Below are 8,580 nucleotides of genomic sequence, written 5' to 3'. Positions count from 1 at the left end.
TAGCTAGGCCAGAGCAGGTAATTTTCCATGCTCAAACCACACTGGCTTCTGCAGACTTGGTTTCCATCTCTCCATTCATGTTTTTCTAGCTCACATTTCTCAAAGTATTCCTACAACTAAAAGTTAGAAGCCAATGGTGATAATCTTGAGGGAATAAAAGTTTCTGAGATTGCATCAATGGAGGAAGACAACTGGATTCATAAAACTGACATGAGACCTGCCTGGCTCAAACCACCTGCTCTGATGGCATCCCATGTTCTGGCTAGATGGTCATTTGGGGAAAATCTGTACTCTGAAATAATCTAATCACAGGGAGGCCTAGAATCCACCAGGAGGGAAGCTTTTATATTCCCTATGGTAGATCTTAGGAACTTCTGTGTCTCTTTTTCCTCTCATAATACTGGTGCATGCATCTATGATCTCACTTGCTGCCTAAAAGTCCCAAATATTTGGGTTCCCTGGGAAGTCACAATCATGGCTCTCAAATTTTATAGGACAGGGCACAAATTTAATGTAATTTTAATGAAAGTGAGCCATTAAATGTATATAACAATATTATTTGTTATTTCTTCATAAGAATTTTGGCTTAGGGCAGCCCCAGTGGCTCAGCGGTTGAGCGCTGCTTTTAGCCGGGGGCATGATCCTGGAGACTCAGGATCGAGTCCCACATCAGGCTCCCTGCATGGAGCCTGCTTCTCCCTCTGCCTGTGTCTCTGCCTCTCTCTCTCTCTCTCTCTGTGTGCCTCTCATGAATAAATAAATAAAATCTTTAAAAAAAAAAGAATTTTGGCTTAAAATTTTTTAACCACTTTATTAAGGTATGATTTGTGTTCTTTAATATCCACCCATTGTAAATATAGTTCAATGATTTTTTTACTTTAGTGAGTTTATAATTACACAATTCTTAATTAAGCCATCACCAAAATCCAGTTTTCATTTCCATCATCCCAAAAAAGTTTGATCATGCTCTTTTGCAGTTAATCAGTGCTCCCACCTCAGCCTCTTATCTGTTTTTGTCTCAATTTGCCTTTTCTGAATATTTCATGTAAATTGACTTACACAATAGGCAGTGTTATGTGTTAAGCTTCTTTCTCTTGGCATAAAGATTTTGATGTTCATCTATGTTATAGAATGTATCAGAGGTTCATTCTATTATGTTGCTACATAGTATTTCATTGGATGGATATACCACATTTTGTTTACCCATTTACTAATTGATGAAAACCTGGGTTATTTCCAGTTTGGGACTATAATGAATAATGGTGCTGAGAATATTTATGTACATGTCTTTGTGTGAACAAAGGTTTTCATTTTTCCTGGATAGATTCTTAGGAGTAGAATTGCTGATTTGTATGATAAGTTTTTTTAACATTTTAAGAAACACCAAACATTTTAAGAAACACCAAACACCAATATTTTACATTGGCTATACCATTTTACGTTATCACAACAAGGTAGGAGAGTTTTAGTTTCTCCACTTCCTTGCCAGTATTGTTACTGTCTTTTAAAAAAAAATTTATAGCCATTCTAGTAGGTGTGTAGTGGTATTTCATTATGGTTTTAATGTATTTTCTTATTAACTGATGATGTTGAGCATATTTTCATAGGCTTATTAAACATTCATTTATCTTCTCTAATGAAATGTCTATTCAAATAATTTGGCAGGGGGCGCCTGGATGGCTCAGTGGTTGAGCATCTGCCTACTTTAATATGTGTCACACCTACTTTTGAGATAGGTTCTAACTCCCTTATATTGGATGCTAGTTCAAAGCTACATTCAAGTAACGTTTTGTTTCTCAGTGTAAAGTACATAGCATTTCCATTGTGCCTCCACACCTACTTTCTTAAAATTTAAATTCGATTTGTCAACAAATAGTATAACACCCAGTGCTCATCCCATCAAGTGCCCTCTTTAGTGCCCATCATCAAGTTACTCCATCCTCCCACCCACCTCCTCTTCTGCAACCCTTTGTTTTGTTTCCAAGAGTTGGGAGTCTCCCATGGTTTGTCTCTCTAATTTTCCCCACTGGGTTCCCCTCCTTTCCTTTATAATCCCTTTCACTATTTCTTATATTCCACGTATGAGTGGAAACCATATGATGATTGTCCTTCTCCAATTGACTTATTTCACTTAGCATATTATCCTCCAATTCCATCTATGTTGAAGCAAATGGTGGGTATTCATCTTTCTGATGGCTAAGTAATATTCCATTGTATATATACCACATCTTCTTTATCCATCTGTCAAAGGACATAGTGGCTCCTTCCACAGTTTGACTATTGTGGACATTGCTGCTACAAACATTGGGGTGCAGGTGTCCCAGAATTTCACTACATCAGTATTTTGGGGGTAAATACCCAGTGGTGCAATTGCTGGGTTATAGGGTAGCTCTATTTTTAACTTCTTGAGGAACCTCCATACTGTTTTCCAGAGTGGCTGTACCAGTTTTTGTTCCCACCACCAATGCAAGAGAGTTACGCTTTCTCCACGTCCTCTCCAACATTTGTTGTTTCTTACAACAGCCCACAGGCCACAGGAACTCGGCCTGCAGTGTGGGCTGAATCCCGCCCCCAGCCCTGCTTCCCGGGGAAGCAGGTCCACCCTCGGCCTTGGCCCCCGGGGAAGCAGCCCCCCCCCCCCACCGGGAGGCTCTGGCAGGAACCCCGGCTGCGCCCTGCGGGATCCCTGGCCCCTGACACTGGACAGGGAGTGTTGGTGGGGAAAGCCACTGGGCGGGGAAATGTGGTCTCAGAGCGTGAGGACAGGCTGCCCCTCCTCCCCTCCTCGCTGCTCCCCTCCTCCGGCCCCCAGGCCCCCCTTCGAACCAAGTTCTACCTCAAGCGTCTGAACCCTGGTGGCCTCTGCCCGGCTGCGCGCCCTGATGTGTGCAGGGCTCGGGACGTCCCCACGTCCCCGCAGCACAGCCTTGTCCAAATTTTGCGTGGGATATAGATTAGAGGCACAAACAAACTTGCACGTGTCTATATTAGAGAAGAAGAAATGCTGATAATCAGGTAAAAAATCTTCTCCTTTAAGAAGCCAAAGAACAGGGCAGCCCGGGTGGCGGTGGTTTAGCGCCGCCTTCGGCCCAGAACATGATCCTGGAGACCTGGGATCGAGCGTGGGACTCCCTGCATGGAGCCTGCTTCTCCCTCTCTCTCTGCCTGTGCCTCTGCCTCTCTCTCTCTCTCTCTCTCTGTGTCTCTCATGAATAAATAAAATCTTTAAAAAAAAAAGAAGCCAAAGAAAAATAGCAAATAGAACAGAAGACAGTAGAAGCAACTATATTACACATATAAAAGCAGAACTTCATTAAAAGAAAGCAGATGCATGCTGGGGAGAATCATAAAGCTAGATGTTAGTGGTTTGAAAAACTAACATAAATGTGATTAAAAAAAAAAAAAAACTAGGGCGCAAAAACGTAAGCACTGGAGACATGATGATGGAGACCAGTAAGTGCTGAGACAGGCCGCTCTGCCCAGAGTGTCAGCATCGCCAGCCAAGTGCACAGTGTGCAGCAGCTAGCCCCATGTGCCTTGTGTTGCTTGTTAGGGATTCCCCTGGCCTTTCCTCAGAGCCGGCGAGGGAGCCACATTCCCAGATTTCCCTGCCACAGCCGCTCCAGCTTTAAACCTGCCCTGTCAGGGACTTGTCTGTCCACCGTTGATGCTTCCAGAAACCAGATATGTGTGCCCACTTTGCCAGAAGAGTGACGAGCTCCCTGCCTTACGTAGCTTACTTCCCAACTGAAATTCCATCACACAGATTTACCTGGTGGAGCTAGGACTCCGGCTGCAGTACTGTATTATTTTTTTTTAATAATAAATTTATTTTTTATTGGTGTTCAATTTGCCAACTTACAGAATAACACCCAGTGCTCATCCCGTCAAGTGCCCCCCTCAGTGCCCGTCACCCATTCACCTCCACCCCCTGCCCTCCTCCCCTTCCACCACCCCTAGTTCGTTTCCCAGAGTTAGGAGTCTTTATGTTCTGTCTCCCTTTCTGATATTTCCCACACACTTCTTCTCCCTTCCCTTCTATTCCCTTTCACTATTATTTATATTCCCCAAATGAATGAGAACATATAATTTTTGTCCTTCTCCGATTGCCTTACTTCACTCAGCATAATACCCTCCAGTTCCATCCACATTGAAGCAAATGGTGGGTATTTGTCACTTCTAATGGCTGAGTAATATTCCATTGTATACATAAAGAAGATGTGGTTCTGTATTCTTTAGAGTTCTCCTTTATCCTTGTGTTAGGGAAGCACCTTTTCCCAGGTAATAATTCAACTATTAAATAGGTCCTGTTTTTGCAGGAGTAGTTCAATATTTGCAAATGAAACAGGTAAATGGCTAACAGACATGTGAAAAAAATGCTCAAGGTCCCTCATCATCAGGGAAATGCAACTCAAAAACACAATGACAAACCACCGTCAGATGGCTGAAATGGACAACTCCGGAAACCACAGATGCTGGTGAGGATGCAGAGAAAGGGGAACCCTCATGCACTGTTGATTCGTGGGAATGCAAGCTCCTGCAACCACTCTGGAAACAGTAGGGAGGTTCCTCAAGAAGTTAGAACTAGAGCTACCATACAACCCAGCAATGGCACAACTAAGTATTTACTCAAAGGACACAAAGCTACAGATTCAAAGTGGTCCTTGCACCCCTGTGTTTACAGCAGCAATGTCCACAAGAGACAAACTATGGAATGAACCCAGATGTCTGTTGACTGATGAATAGATGAAAAAGAGGTGGTATTTCTATATAGAAGACTACTACAGAGCTGGCAAAGAGAATGAAATCTTGTCCCTTGCCACAATGTGGATGGAACTAGACGGTGGCAGGCTAAGCGAAATACGTCAGAGATATAGACAAATATCATATGATTTCACTCACATGTGGAATTTAAGAAACAAAACCAATGTACATAAGGGAAGGGAAGGAAAAATCAAATAGAATAAAAACAGAGAGGGAGGTAAAGCATCAAAGACTCAACTATAGGAACAAAACTGATGGTTGTTGGAGGGGAAGGAGGCGGGGGGAAGGGGTGTTTGGGTGATGGGCGTTACAGAGGGCACTTGATGTAACCAACACTGGTTATTATTGCCATTGAGAATCACTATATGCTATCCCCAAATTAGTAATAAACATTGAATTTTTAAAAAGTAAAAAAAAGTTCCTTTCTCTGATTTTTGATAGGTCCAAATTTTTACAGGTATTTCTTTTAGTTTTCTGGAATAGCTCCTATGTTTTAATACTTAACCCCAAATTTCAGGAATTTATATAGTTAGAATTGAAATCAGTGGGGAAACATGCATATATTTTTGAAAATGATGCAAACCATCATTTTGGCAGGGAAAGAGATTCCTATCTCGCTCTAGTTATAAAAGTGGATTCCAAAAGAATATACAAGTATAATATAATATATAATATATAAGAAAATAATATAAATAATAATATATAATAATATAATATAAATAATATATATAATAATAATATATAAGAAAATATTTAGTTAATTAATTAATTTGAGAGGGGGAGAGAGAATGAGTGGTGGGGAGAAGCAGGGGGAGAAAGTGGGGAGAGAAAGACAGACAGACTCCCCGCTGAGCAGACAGCTGGATGTGGGGCTCCATCCCAGGACCCTGGGATCATGATCTGAGCTGAAAGCTGACACTTAACACAGAGAGCCACCCAGTCACCCCAGGAAAATATTTTTATCAAGAAAATACAAAGTCTACAAATCTAGCCCTCTGGATAAATAGAAGGCAGAGATAAATAGATAAATATCTATCCCTGGTGAGTCTGCTAGTGTTAAAGTGAAATAAATATGATAAAATATCCTTCATTACATCAATACCATACTATATACTATTGCTCCATCTTGGATTGTCATCAATAGCATACAATTACAGAACTTTTTTACTCTTCATGAAAGTTTCACGAAGTTTTTGGCTATATTTGATTTTCTTTACTGGGACTCAGGTATAACTCAAAGGAAGATTTTTATTTGAATAAAAAGGGCCCATTGTTGAAGTAAATAAGAGTATAATCTAGAGATTTATCAACACCGACCATTGCCAATATAAATACTAATTTATATTACATGTAGGCATCAGAGAAGACAATAAAAAGATAACTAATGGAGATACAGAGAAAATACAAAAGCAAATAATGGGGGATTCAGGTCTCTTTTTCCCAACACAAAATCAGGTGCTCTACTATATGTAAGTAGCTGTAAAATCTCATTATAAACCAAACATCCACAGGGCTCCCTCTGGTCCTCGCGCATCACTGGATATGGTACTCCCTGAAGCACTTGGCGTGGACACCCTTCTGGCATTTTTCACAGCGCGTGTTGGTCTGTGAGTGGCAGAGGCACACCGGGTCCTCTTGTCCTGGTGGACAATCCAGTGCTCAATCATGTCAAAGTGGCTCTCAGTTTCTAGCCGCCTGCTTTGCCTCCCTTGCGAGGACACGTTAGCATTGCTCTCTAGGTACACAGAGGCCACATATCTCCGGAAGGCCAGGAGGTCCACCTGGGCATCACGGCTGCAGATCCTGTGCAGCTGCCAGGCATTATCCAGGGCGGCATCGCTGACATAGCCAATGCAGCTTGAATACCACTTCATGCCCCGGATCTTCACCTTGTACTTGGCAATGTTCTGGTCCATCCGACTGACACCACCCCCTTCTCCTGGTACAGCTTCACCAGAGAGGGCTGATGGACCTGGGTCCGCGTTTTGGCTATTTCCGAAGGATGGCTGGTCAGCCCCACCGGCTCTATGCCCACAGCATTGGAGCAGAAGTTGACCACACTGCCATCATGCCAGCGGCTCACGATAATCTCCTCGCTCTCATTGACTTTATAATCAAATGAACCTCTCTTCATTTTCTTAAGTTCTTTGGGATGTTCGAGGGGACATCGCCCAGTCCTATACTCATGAACAGTTCCTGTGGCCTTCACCCCCTTTTTCTTCAAAATGGACATGAGTTTGACACTTGCAAAAACCTTGTTGAAAAATATGTGGTAAGGCCGACAGCCACGCTCCTGAAGCGCATCCACAAACTTCACCACCACACTGCCTCCTGGGTCCAGACCCCTGTCTGATTTGGTGAACAGCGTGCCCTGTGAGAGCTCAAACCACACCAGGTAGCCCCTGCTGGTTGTCCTACACCAGATCTTGTAGCCCAGCTCCATGGGCCTCCCTGCAGGTAGCTGCTCGAATCCCCGGTGCCTAAAGTACTCACACATGGACTCACCAAAGCTGTAGAACTCTTCCAAGGGTGCGTGCTTCTGGAAATTATAATTCATCCGGACGATGAGAGGCCTGACTTTGGCAAATCTATCACTTTCATCCAGCTCATTGTTATCTGCAAAATGCAGATAGGAGAAGATCACTTCAAACCTGTTCCTTCTGATTGCATCAGCCACAAGATGATGATGGGAATCAGGAGAGGTTTCCCAAAACATCCTTCTCCTTGGATAAGATATATACCCACTTAAAATCAAAATGCCCAGAACACACTTTAATTCCTGGGCTGTGAGCCCCAGGTTGACATTTTTCTGCCAAGCATAACGATTGGTTTCATTAACAATGAAATTAATTGTTCCTTCATCAAAAACAACCCAAAGAGGCTGACAGGACTCAGTTCCTGGCTCTTGAGATCCTCTATGTGAGGATCGGATGCAGTCCAGCTGCAGAAGTCAGCTCGGATATCTCTCTTGGTCCAAATATGCCAAGGCTCCACCACTGCCCTCTGTCTCTTCAGGGCCAGCTACAGCTGCAGCTCCTCCTCCTCCTCCTCCACCTCCTCCTCCTCCTTCTACTCTGCACCAGAGTCCTCAGGCACCAGGGAGGCATGCAGGACACTGCCGGGCAGGTGGAAGCCTCGCTGGCCACCTTTGTCCCCTGAGTCCTCATCAGTGAAGTCACCTGAGGCACTGTCAGGTGGCGCAACGGAAGATCTCCTCCTCCTCCTCCTCCAGGGCATTCAGAACCTCGAGCAGCTTCACAGACTTTGCCTTTGAACTGGCACCACTCCCAACAGTGAAGCTGATGCAATGACAGGAACCAAGGTGGGGAGAGGCCACAAGGAGACAGTGTTTCAGCAGGAAACTCTGTTCAAGCATTGCCTGGAGAAGAGGGCTCCCACCACAGAGCGCCTGAGCCCCACCATCAGACCCAGCACCATCAGGCTCCAGGCCGCCTGAGTGAGTTTCAGGCCAGCACACGCTACACTTTCAAGTGCAGGAGTATTTTAGTGGGAGGCACTCCAGGGACACATTCCATTCTTCTTTCTTTCTTAAAGTGTTTTGAAGAGAAGATCGCCTCTAGTGATAAGTCCAGGTGGCACTGTCATCCCCAGGGAGGAACCACCACCAGGGAGCCTGAGCTGCTGAAGTGACACCAGTGATGTCCTCTGACTCAGTGGTCCCAGCAACCCTACTTTCATCCCTGTCTTACCTGGGTCTTCCCTTTCCCTTATGAATTGAGCAATTATAAGTTTCGTCTTTCCCAAATTTCCAAACTTTCCCTATTTGAAGCCTCACTACCCCAATTCAGGACCTGA

The 8,580-nt window shown here is 43.9% G+C and overlaps 1 pseudogene; it reads right to left on the bottom strand.

Annotated features, from left to right (window-relative positions):
• Positions 1-6,131: 6,131 nt before the first annotated feature.
• On the bottom strand, positions 6,132-8,266 carry LOC112670124 (piggyBac transposable element-derived protein 2-like; annotated as a pseudogene).
• Positions 8,267-8,580: the final 314 nt, after the last annotated feature.

The sequence above is a fragment of the Canis lupus genome, chromosome 25 (genome assembly GCF_003254725.2).
Source record: "Canis lupus dingo isolate Sandy chromosome 25, ASM325472v2, whole genome shotgun sequence".
NCBI classification, from domain to species: domain Eukaryota; kingdom Metazoa; phylum Chordata; class Mammalia; order Carnivora; family Canidae; genus Canis; species Canis lupus.
The sequence above is the reverse complement of the archived record's forward strand: the minus strand, read 5'-3'. Positions and strand labels throughout refer to the sequence as shown.